The sequence below is a fragment of the Bacillus rossius genome, unplaced genomic scaffold (genome assembly GCF_032445375.1).
Source record: "Bacillus rossius redtenbacheri isolate Brsri unplaced genomic scaffold, Brsri_v3 Brsri_v3_scf418, whole genome shotgun sequence".
Taxonomy (NCBI): Eukaryota; Metazoa; Arthropoda; class Insecta; order Phasmatodea; family Bacillidae; genus Bacillus; species Bacillus rossius.
This window is the reverse complement of record NW_026962610.1, coordinates 1-12,114: the sequence shown is the minus strand read 5'-3', so window position 1 is coordinate 12,114 and position 12,114 is coordinate 1. Positions and strand designations below refer to the sequence as shown.

Genomic DNA, 12,114 nt, shown 5'->3' with positions numbered 1-12,114 from the left:
CGGCCGAACAGGAACTACAAGGATGCCCAAGGGACGAACTTGGAATGCGAGAACATGTAGGAACTTAGCAATTTTGTGTGCAGAATAATAGGAATTAATTATTTTATTTTATCATACAATGTAGTGCTTGTTGTGAATGTTTAATAAATTTAGCTGTGTGAGAAAAAATTCAATATAATTAACAATTAGGCAGTGTTAAATGATAATAATGATGATGTATTGAAAATGTATTTTGTCATGTCGATGCGTGAGTTTATGTAAGTGTGTGGTTAAGGCTTGTTGTGAAACCTTTTATTACTATTATTGTTATTCATTACTCATGTTAATATTTGTATGAATTGTATTGACTTTTTTTTATCTGTTGAACTACATGTGTTTGGTTAATGGAGTTTTACAATGTGCAATATTAATTTTGATGTGTATTTTAAGGGATGTTTCTCGGCCTTTCGGCTAAGATCAGAGTGTAGTATCGCTTCTCGGCCTTTTGGCTAAGATCGAAGTGTAGTATCTGCGATTCTTCTACACTTTGTCTTGGCAGCATTTTTTGTGACGGATTGCCCCCGGACCTGGTCCGGGGAGTGCGATTGACCCTGCTGGCCACTGCCTAGTGCATGCCAGCATGGGGGCACATTGCTTAGGCAACGTTAAATATCTGTTTAGATAAAATTATATTGACAATTAAAATGTAATGTATAAAGTCAACTCTCCCATGAGAATCATTCTTGCCTTATTGAAACTGCAGTTAATCTAAGGGACCAGCTTGTGCTGCAGCAAGTGGAAAGTACGGTAATTGTAAGAGCGTTGTTATGGATATACCAAGTTTTTTGTTTATTGCTGGTGAATAGTGATTCATTTGGATTGTAATACCTCGTGTCACTGTATTGAAGATATTATCAATGTACAGACCATGCTTGTGCATGTGTGGTGTAGAGTATGACGGCTCGTCGAAAGTGTACAGTCGTTTATGGAAGTCAGTAGACCTTGTTATAGCATTTGATTTAGTAATAGGGAGCCCATATAGCTCCTGGTTCATTAGGATTGTTATCGCTTCTCGGCCTTTTGGCTAAGATCAAAGTGTAGTATCTGTTCTTATCAGCTTAATATCTGATACGTCCTGCATCGCAGGACCAGAATATTAAACTGATTTTTGGAACAGGGCGGAGTGCTAGGGGCTTGCCCCACCTCCGCCGCGGGTTGGCCCGGTATTGCAGTACCACCGGGATCGGCCCACCACAAAATGTAATAAACTTTAAGTTTGTTTTAAATGTAATAAACATTGTTACCAACTTGTAAGAATGGATGATAGTGAAAAATTGATTGTTGTAATGTAATGTGCCCAAGTGCAGAGACAATACAGAAAAGTCGTGTGTACATTCAACAAATGAAGAGGAAGAGAAAGCTGATCCAGTAGGTGCTGCCAGGGGCGGCCGAACAGGAACTACAAGGATGCCCAAGGGACGAACTTGGAATGCGAGAACATGTAGGAACTTAGCAATTTTGTGTGCAGAATAATAGGAATTAATTATTTTATTTTATCATACAATGTAGTGCTTGTTGTGAATGTTTAATAAATTTAGCTGTGTGAGAAAAAATTCAATATAATTAACAATTAGGCAGTGTTAAATGATAATAATGATGATGTATTGAAAATGTATTTTGTCATGTCGATGCGTGAGTTTATGTAAGTGTGTGGTTAAGGCTTGTTGTGAAACCTTTTATTACTATTATTGTTATTCATTACTCATGTTAATATTTGTATGAATTGTATTGACTTTTTTTTATCTGTTGAACTACATGTGTTTGGTTAATGGAGTTTTACAATGTGCAATATTAATTTTGATGTGTATTTTAAGGGATGTTTCTCGGCCTTTCGGCTAAGATCAGAGTGTAGTATCGCTTCTCGGCCTTTTGGCTAAGATCGAAGTGTAGTATCTGCGATTCTTCTACACTTTGTCTTGGCAGCATTTTTTGTGACGGATTGCCCCCGGACCTGGTCCGGGGAGTGCGATTGACCCTGCTGGCCACTGCCTAGTGCATGCCAGCATGGGGGCACATTGCTTAGGCAACGTTAAATATCTGTTTAGATAAAATTATATTGACAATTAAAATGTAATGTATAAAGTCAACTCTCCCATGAGAATCATTCTTGCCTTATTGAAACTGCAGTTAATCTAAGGGACCAGCTTGTGCTGCAGCAAGTGGAAAGTACGGTAATTGTAAGAGCGTTGTTATGGATATACCAAGTTTTTTGTTTATTGCTGGTGAATAGTGATTCATTTGGATTGTAATACCTCGTGTCACTGTATTGAAGATATTATCAATGTACAGACCATGCTTGTGCATGTGTGGTGTAGAGTATGACGGCTCGTCGAAAGTGTACAGTCGTTTATGGAAGTCAGTAGACCTTGTTATAGCATTTGATTTAGTAATAGGGAGCCCATATAGCTCCTGGTTCATTAGGATTGTTATCGCTTCTCGGCCTTTTGGCTAAGATCAAAGTGTAGTATCTGTTCTTATCAGCTTAATGATCTAGCCCCGAGAAGTGATTAGTTAAATAACTGTGCTCAAGAAAAGATCGTCGCAGAGGTGTTCGTGCTGTATTCACTCCGGCACGAAACGACCATACTTCCAGCAGTTCCGAGGATGGATCGACTGCTGCTGCGCCTAGGGAGGACATGGGGAACTACATGGAGATAAGGTAGGTGGTAGTCTGGCACTTGTGTTTTGTTTTTAAGTAAGTTCTTGTGGCCATCTTGTTTATTTACTTGTTTTCTTTCTGCAAGCTTTCGGCCATCTTGCATTAATTATTTGAATTTCTATTTGTCTGGCCATTTGTTGTTTGTTTATTTGAATTAAATTCGTTAATCGCGGCCATCTTTTATTGCAAACATTTAAAGTTTAACTGTTACATTTAATTTGTTAATATCTGCATAGCTTTTTGTACCTGTTAAAGTAAAGTAACTACCTATCTCGCCTTTAATTTTCCAAGTGCCAAACTATCACCTAGTAATTCCTGCAACTCAGTGTTTTGTTATGTAAGCCCCATTTCAGGTTCCCGACTGTAACTTGCATTCGTGACTCGTAGCTTTTACTGTTCACCCAAAATAATTTTGTTTATTTAAATTCTTTTTCAGTAATACATTTTTCCGAATAATATTTAGTTGCTTTTCATATATATATTAAATTAGAGTCAATCTTTTTACTGCAGTTCCTATATTTAAATAACCACATTTAATTAATACCTGTACTTGATCTTGCTGTTTAACATTTAACTTCTACCCACAGTCTCGCCCTTGTGTTTGAATTTTTTAGCTCGGGCAAATACCACATTTAATTTTTCCTCAATTTAACTAATACCTTCAAGGCGAGTCGCGTAACTACAGTCGAAGATCGTCGCCCCTAAAGGCCTTTGGAACCCCTTCCCAAGTGTATCTTGTTTTTCTTGAGCCTGTGTAATTGTTTTTGTCCTGTCTCCTGACTGTGTGTGTTCAATGGCCGACAGTCCCTTGTGAATAATCTGTGTGCATCCTATAGTTTCTGTTAAGTTTTTGCCTGTCTCTCAATTTTCCCATATTAATAATTCAATTGTTCAACATTTAAAGTAATTTCTGTATTTATTTTGGCTTAAATTCACTTTGCTCGCGATAATTATATTGCCTTGTGCCCAGGCATATCTAGTGTAATCGTGTTTAATTCTGATTTGAATTCATAACTAGGGGCAGTAAATAATTCCATATTCAGAGATTTAATTTTTCCCATTAATAGTTTCAGTGTATTTTGTCTGCTTAACTTTAAATTCAGTTTTTCGCGACCTCGTGGTTGAGTTATTTAGCGAGGTCGGTCGCCATTTTTCAACTTCCTTCTTCTTCACAGATGCTTCGCATGTGACTTCCTGTTCGTGTCCATGGATATGCACACCAGGGGTTGAGTGTTGTGTTTGTCTTGTGTTTATTGTAATTGTTCAGTGACTTGTTTTTGTGCTTGAATCCGCCATATTGCTTTCTTTCGAATTAGCTAAAATAAATTAAAGTACTATTTATTTCTATATTTACCTTGCTGATTAAATACGCCATATTGTTTTCAGAGTAACTATTAATTGGTAATTAAAGTAATACTTATTGAATATATCTATCTATTATTATTATAATATTTATTTAATTAATTGAATATTCCTTAATTTTCTTGCAGATTTAATATATTTACCTTTTCATTTTTATCCATAGTAATTAACCAATACATCTCAAATCTTGCTGTTGAATCTTTTAACTTAATTCCATTTACATTCTTATAGCATCACCTCAACCATATTTATTTAATTAATTAGTTTCAAGCACCTGTACCTGTCTTATTTGTTTGTATATTTTGTTTCCTTTGTAGTGCTGATCGGTAAGTGAGTAACTGTCTCTTGTCTGTGTTGTGCTAGTATTTGTGTTGCGACTTTTGTAAGTGTTCTGTTGTTGTGTTTTGCTCCTTCCAGCACTCTAGTGTACTTGTGTTGTAAGGCCCAGCCCTTGACACATTTGTACACCCCCCTAGTGTTCCAGAAACCTAGGGCACAACCAGTGACCTTGTAGTGTCTTGAGCCGCCTGTGTAGTTCTTCTCAGGACAGCGAACTGCTCCAGAAGCGGTCGTCGCTTGTCTGTTTACAGCTGCCCAGGAGAAGAGTGCCTGACTCTTAGCCCGGCACTCGGCTTGCCGCTGCACCCCCGGATTTGACTGTTGCTTCTTGGTTTACCAAGTAGCAGCCCCACCGATTGTGACTTGTGATATTTTCTTTTTAGTGGCCTGTACCTGATTAGTTTTAAGTAGAGTTTTATTTACCTTTCAGAGTTTATACTTTAGTAGAGTTCTATATATTGTTAGGTGGTTAATTGTTATATTTTCAGAGTCTATTGTTTCCTTATTTTTCAGGGTACTCTATACATACCCTTAGTGTTATCTTGTTATAAGAGTTTGTATATATTGTTCTTTTACAGATCTAGTTGTTTGCTGCTGTGCGGCTGTGTTGTTCTCTTTTTGTTAGTGTAAGTGTTTTTCAGGATGCCCGTGCGTCCCAGCTTCGTGGCGTTGCCGGCCCCAGAGGAGATCCAGTGCCCTGCGTGTGTGCGGCTTCAGCAGTTCGGGTCTGTCTTCGGACGACTGGCTGATCTGGCGGCGCATGTGCGCCGGGCGCATGACTCTGCGGGGCTATGGTTTCGCTGTGAGATTTGTAGGCCGCACGAAGAGATCCGGTCCCTGAGGGCAGCAAGGCTGCATTTTGAGACGGTGCACCCGGGCCGGGGCATCGAGCCGGCGCTGCCGGAGGCGGATGGTACGGACTCGGATCTCGCGTCTGATGATGAGGAGGAGGATGAGAGGGTTGCCGTTCGGGAGATGGTGTCCTTGGTGCGTGACCCGGGTGAGCCGGGGTGCCTGCGCGTGCCGGTGCCACTACCGGCCGAGTTGACGTGCATCCTCTGTGGGACGCATGGCTTCGGGCTGAGGATCCGGGGGCGGTATTCAGCATGGTCGGACATGTGGAAGCACATGAAGCGACACCACCCAGAGGTGACTGCGGTGGAGTTCCGCTGCAGGTTCTGTGCTTCCGCATTTTCGGGCGCTGGATATCCGCTGAGGGTGGCTCAGAACCACGTTGCCAACGTCCACAGAGCTGAGGTGCGGAGACTCGCGGCACGCCAGGCGCGAGAGGCAGGCCTGGGCGCGCCAGCACGGACTCCACCTGCTCGTGTGGCCCGGCGGGAGGCACGGCGCTCCTCAGATGAAGACGCTGATGATCCGCAGCCCCGGCCGTTGCCGCCGCGGCTGCCGTCTCCGGTGCCTGGTCCCTCCCACCGTCTCTCTCCGCCTGCACGAGAGGAAGGCCAGGAGACATGTGTTGTTTTGCCCCCCAGGAAGAAGAGACGGACATCACCTGGACCCGTCACGCCGGCGCGCGACGATGCAACGGGGAGGGAGGCTTTGTTTCTGTGCCGCAGGAAGAAGCTGTCACTGTCGCTCCGCACGACACCCCTCCCTGGATCACCGGCACCCAAAGGGACTCCGGCACCTGCGCTCCCGCAGGTGACCACCAACGAGGAGGAGGCGGCCCAGCTTCTGTCCAGAATGCTGCCGCTGCACCCGAGGCCATCACCAGGCCCGGCGTGCCGTCCCTCCTATACCGAACGGGAGGATGTCCCAGCGCCGGCGCCGGAGCAGGAGTGCATCGGAGTAGAGGAGGAGAGAGGAGAGGGTCTGCCACCCAGGGACTGGCAGACCGGAGATGCCCCCAGTATGTCTCCTGGGGGAAGCACACCTGAGCAGCGGACTGCACCGGAGTTGCACGTGGTGCCAGCCCACCTCATCAGGTTCCCACTCCTGCACTCGGAGGGAGGAACCCAAACTGATCCAGACCATGATGAGGAGCTGCCAGGAAGATGTGAGATGGGGACGCAGACGGAGGATGACGTCGCCCCAGAGCAGGAGGCTGCCGACGCGGCGGTGCAGGCGGAGGTGCCGGCGCCGGTGGAGCCAACTGTGGGCGTGGTCGGGGGGAGGGTGCGGCCTCCCCCGGCCGCGCGGGAGCTGTCTGGTCCTGGCGTGGGGCTGCCCACCCAGAATGCCCGGGAGGTACGAGAGGAGGTCCCCCGGGCGCGTCACGGCCAGCAGCCCAGGGAGAACCGCCACCAGGTCCGAGGACGCCCAGCAGAGGCGGCAGACCACCAGTCCGCCTCGGAAGACGAAGGAGAAGACGGCGAACCCGAGGTCCGGCCCAGCCAAGTCCAGCTGGAGTGGATGGCTCGGATCTCGGCAGCCGAGGAAGACTGGGAATCCCTGGAGCACGTCTGCGACGAGTACACGGAGTTTGTCGTCGCCCTCAAGGTACGAGAAGAAGAGGGGGGCGCGGCACGTGCTCCAGGGGGTGGCGAAGGAGCGAGGGGTGGCCGGAGAGGGCCCGGCAACCCCGCCCGCCAGCGCAGGCGGCGGCCGGCATTTGCATTTGACGGGGAGGCCGCCGCCAAGATCCAGAAATTGTACAGGGCCAACCCCAAGAAGGCGATGCAGGAGATCCTGGAAACAGAGTCTCCCTATTGCCGGATTGCGGGAGCCCGCCTGCAGGACCACTTCACAGAGACATTCTCAGACCATGGCTACGAAGTGGGTCCCACGCCTGCAGGTTGCGCACTGGCACACGATGATCCGACAGAGGAGGAAGTGGACGAGCTGGCCAGACCATTCACCACCAGGGAGGTCGCGAAGAAGCTCGCCCGCACCAAGAACACGGCACCTGGGCAGGATGGCATCAGGTACAATTTGTTGAAGAGGGCTGACCCAGGTTGCCACGTGCTTGCGGCCCTCTACACCGCAGTGCACGCCCACAATCGTGTCCCCGGATCGTGGAAGAGGTCCAACACGGTCCTCATCTACAAGGATGGCGACAAGGACGTCCCAGACAACTGGCGTCCGATTGCGCTCAGCACCACCATTTCCAAGCTGTTCCTGTCGGTGGTCGCTGCCCGCCTGGGCGCGTGGGCTGCCCGGACGGGGCGCATCTCCAAGCAGCAGAAGGGCTTCATGGAGTACGAGGGCTGCTTGGAGCACAACTTTGTCCTGCAGTCCATCCTGGATGACTGCAGGGCGAAGAAACGCGAGGTCGCCATCGCCTGGCTGGATCTCGCCAACGCGTTCGGGTCCATCCCGCACGCGTACATCCAGCACTCGCTCACAGAGATGAGGGTACCCGAGACGCTGCGTGCCCTCATCGCGGACCTGTACCACGGCGGGACGACACGGGTCCGTTCCGAGGATGGCTTCACGGAGGAGATCCCGATCCGTGCTGGCGTCCGTCAGGGCTGTCCCCTCAGCCCCATTCTCTTCAACCTCAGCATGGAGGCAGTGCTGAGGACGGCCGCCAGAAGGGAGGAAGAGTTGGGCTACTCTGTCCTCGAGCACCACCACGCCATCCTCGCCTACGCAGATGACATCGTCCTCATCGGGCGGGACCCCGAGAGCCTGCAGACCCTGCTGGATGGGGTCAACGAGGCCGGTAACTGGGCCGGCTTGCGCTTCAAGCCCAGAAAATGCGCATCACTTCACATAGACTGCAGGACCGGTCGCCGGGTGATGCGCCAGCCTGGAGCGCAACCTGGGGTGCAACCCACCGTGATGCAGGTTGCCGGGGTCCCGATCGCCGCACTCGCTGAGGGCGACACGTATCGTCACCTGGGTGTTTCGACAGGTTACCGGAATGCCCAGTCGCCCGAGCAAGAAGTGGAAGCCATGGGGGCAGATCTCGACAAGATCCACGCCAGTCTCCTCGCCCCCTGGCAGAAGATCAACGCAGTCTCGACATTCCTCCAGTCGAGGCTGCAATTCATCTTGAGGGGAGGCCGCGTCAGGAAAGCTGTGGTGACGCGGTTCGACAAGAAGATGAAGAAGTACTGCAAGGAGTGGATGCACCTCCCCTTGCGTGCCACTCCGCTCATCGTCCACGCCCCAACGCATGAGGGGGGAGCTGGTCTCCTCCCACTCGCAGACATGTGTGACTTGGCCACGGTCACGCATGGCTACAGGCTCCTGACGTGCAAGGACCCTGACGTAAAAGACTTGGCGTGGGCCAGCTTGTTCCAGACAACAAAGCAGAAGCTGGGCAAGCAGGAAATTTCGAAAGATGACATGGTGGGGTTCCTCAACGGGGAGACCGAGGGCGAGTTCAACCGTGATGGTGGCGCCCTGGGGAACCACTGGACCTTCACACGAAGTGCAGGAAGGCGCCTCAAGAAGAGCACAGGAACGAAATGGCGCTGGAGTGAGGAGCTCCAGGAGGTCCAGATGGAAATCCCCGCACCTGAAAGTGCCGCGGGCCGCATCCTGGTCGGTCCCGGGGCACGCTCCCAAGTCTACCGGCGTCTGGCCACGGCCCGGCGCCAGGAGTACAGAAGGAGACTCGTGGCCCTTCCAGATCAGGGGAAGGCCATGGAACCGGTCTCCCGGAACCCCGCCAGCTCCCACTTCCTCCGGGATGGCAAGTTTACTCGCTTCGCAGAATGGCGCTTCATTCACAGGGCACGTCTCAACGTGGTGCCCCTGAATGGAGCTCTGCGAGGACCAGCGAGGAACAAGATGTGCCGGCGGTGTCTTCACCCCAACGAGACGCTGCCGCACGTCCTCAACCACTGCGGCCGCCACTCCGCCGCCTGGCAGCACCGCCACAACTCGGTGCTGCACAGGCTGGCCGCTGCCATCCCGAGGGACCCGGGCGTGGAGGTGCGGTGTGAACCGTGCCGTGCCCCACACCGGGTCCTTGCTCCGTCCTGACCTGGTGGTCGTGGACGAGCCCAGGAAGAAGATCTCCATAGTGGATGTCGCGGTCCCGTTCGAGAACCGGAGCCAGGCTTTGGATCTCGTGCGGACCACAAAGACGACGAAATACCAGGGGTTGGCAGACACACTGACTGCGCAGGGCTACACAGTTTTCAACGAGGCCCTCGTTGTCGGGTCCCTCGGATCCTGGGACCCGTGCAACGACTACGTCCTCCAGCAGTTACGTGTCCGCTGGAGGTACGCACGGAAGATGCGGCACCTCATGGTGTCTGACGTCATCAGGTGGTCCCGTGACATCTACACCGAGCACGTCACGGGCCACCGTCAGTACCAGGTGGAGGCGCCGCCTGCCAACCCGCAACCAGTCCCAGACCAGGCCCCCGCAGTCCGGGGTCGTGGCCGTGGGAGAGGACAAGGTGGTCGTCGACCAAGGGGCAGACCAGGACCACAACCATGATGTGGGCCCCGGGCGCTGGAGCCGCGGTGCCCGCAACACCGTGGTTCGTGCCCCAACAATCGGCCACTCGGCGCCGCACCGCTGGGGGCACCAGCCCCCCACCGTTGGACCACCGGTGGAAGGGGGGGACCTGAGAGCCCCCCCGACGAAAACAGAAGTGCTGCCGGAGCGCACCAGCGCTCCACCGTTGGACCACCGGTGGAAGGGGAGGGACGCAGGTGCCCTCCCCGCTGAACACAGAAGTAGATGGCCATGGAGGCACCAGCCTCCCACCGTTGGATCACCGGTGGAAGGGGGGGACTTGTGAGCCCCTCTGCAGAAAACTGAAGCAGAGGCCCGAGTGCCCCAGCACTCCGCCGCGGGATCAGCGTGGGAGCAGGGTGCCTGTCCGGGCCCTGTCGTGTGCCAATGTGTGTTTGTGTGCGGACGTCTAAGTGTTGGACCGATAATGTTGTGGTTGGACCCCTAGATTTAGTTGACGAGGACGCTTTTGCCCCCCACCCTACCAGGAAGTATCAATCATGCCTGAATGCCATCATTGTTCACACTTGCAATCTCCACCACGCAATAATAATATCTACCTATTTTACACCACAGTTAAATTTGCCACTGTTCCTGCTTCCACAATAGTCATGCACCATTAATAGCCACCCCAGCACAACACCACACCTAACTCACAATTAAAATAGAGCCACACACGTTTAATAACAATAATTTCCCTATGAATTTGTAAACTTAATAGCACATATGCAGCCACTGCCATAAAAAAGAAATAAAACACCAGTCACCTAATATAATGCACTCCCCATAGAGCCACATGCGGTCACTAACTATAATTCCCCCTGACATTGTAAACTTTCCTAACATTTTTGTCTCCAGCACAATAACGTACAATTAATATAACAGCAACAACAGACACCTAAAATAAATCACTCCTCGGTTTAATAATAACAAACTTCTTCTAATACCATATATACAAACCACTAGTCAAAATAGCACACTTTCAACCTCTAACTTATTAATTAAAATGCCACACAATAACCCAAGCACTTGTAACTCTTAGTAAACATCACCACAAAACTAATTACACATGTATGACCCGCCTTACTCTCAATATTGTTAAACTCACCTAAACCCACCCGTCGTAACATCACTCCCCAGTTTAATGATTTATTTTCTCCCATCCCCAATAATAACAATTAACCTGAATCTCCCCCTCTCAACACACTTCAATCTGCCTCTGCTTCTAAAATAGTCATGCATCATTAGCAGCCACCTCACCACAACTCAACACCTAAATCACAATTAAAATAGAGCCATATGCATTTAATTACAATAATTCCCCCCTGACCTAGTGCACCTGCTTAACACTGCCATAAAACACAAATATAAAACAACAGCATCACCAGACACCTAAATAAATCACCCCTCAGTTCAATAATTTCAAACTTCTTCTAATCCCATATACAAAAACCACTAGTAAAATAGCACACTTTTAACCTCTGACTTACTAAATCAAATGCCAAATAATATCCCAAACACTTGTAACAAATAGTAAACACTACCACACAACTAATTACATTTGAACATCCTACCTAACACACAATACAGTAAAATTCACCTAAACCACCCATCGTAGCATCACTTTCAAAACTAATGACTTTCTCCTCTCCCCAATAATAAAAACAACATTCAACCTAAAACAACCCCTTTCAAGAAACTGCAATCTAATTTTCCCTGGTAAACAATACTATCTAAATAGTCTAAAACAATCATTTCTTTTAAATTGTTATTATTTGTTACTTCTGAACAGCTTGCCCCCTCCATCTGAGATATTTTAAGTTTGTGGGTGTTAGACACCTTGTGTAGTTTATTAAAACTTATGTATTCTACAATGATGTTACTTAAGGTTTGCAGGTGTTAGACACCTTGTTTTCCATCAATACTCTGCACAATGTCTAATATTTAAAAGTTTTCAGCCCAGAGCTTCACTCCACATATAACATCATTACTTGAAATATCTTAAGTTTGCAGGTGTTAGACACCTTGTATAACGCTTCGTGCGAGCTCTTCTAGCAAAAATTTAATTTTTTTATTTTTTTATTTTTCATTAATTTTCTTTTTCAGTGCTATGTATGTTTCTCTTTTCTCTTACAGGTTTGATCATTATTTAAGTTTGTGAGGGTTAGACCCTCTGTATAATTTTTATTTCTCTGCTGTGTATCTTCATTCATTTCCTTTCCCAAGTGTAACATGAAGTATTTAAGGCATGCTTAGATTTGCAAAGTTGAAGGCCAGTGCCAAAGTCTGTTCTCAACCTTAACTTCTACTTCTCAACAGCAATAACTGAATGCTT

General features: G+C 48.7%; 2 non-coding genes and 2 pseudogenes across 2 annotated transcripts; all 4 read left to right on the top strand.

The window, feature by feature from the left end:
* Positions 1-468: 468 nt before the first annotated feature.
* On the top strand, positions 469-633 carry LOC134544547 (U2 spliceosomal RNA; annotated as a pseudogene).
* A 410-nt stretch (positions 634-1,043) lies between these two features.
* Positions 1,044-1,236, top strand: LOC134544535 (U2 spliceosomal RNA). Its single transcript, XR_010077857.1, has one exon. It is a non-coding gene; the product is annotated as a U2 spliceosomal RNA (small nuclear RNA).
* Positions 1,237-1,892: 656 nt separating this feature from the next.
* Positions 1,893-2,057, top strand: LOC134544545 (U2 spliceosomal RNA; annotated as a pseudogene).
* A 410-nt stretch (positions 2,058-2,467) lies between these two features.
* LOC134544543 (U2 spliceosomal RNA) lies at positions 2,468-2,658 on the top strand. Its single transcript, XR_010077861.1, has one exon. It is a non-coding gene; the product is annotated as a U2 spliceosomal RNA (small nuclear RNA).
* The last annotated feature ends 9,456 nt before the right edge of the window (positions 2,659-12,114 follow it).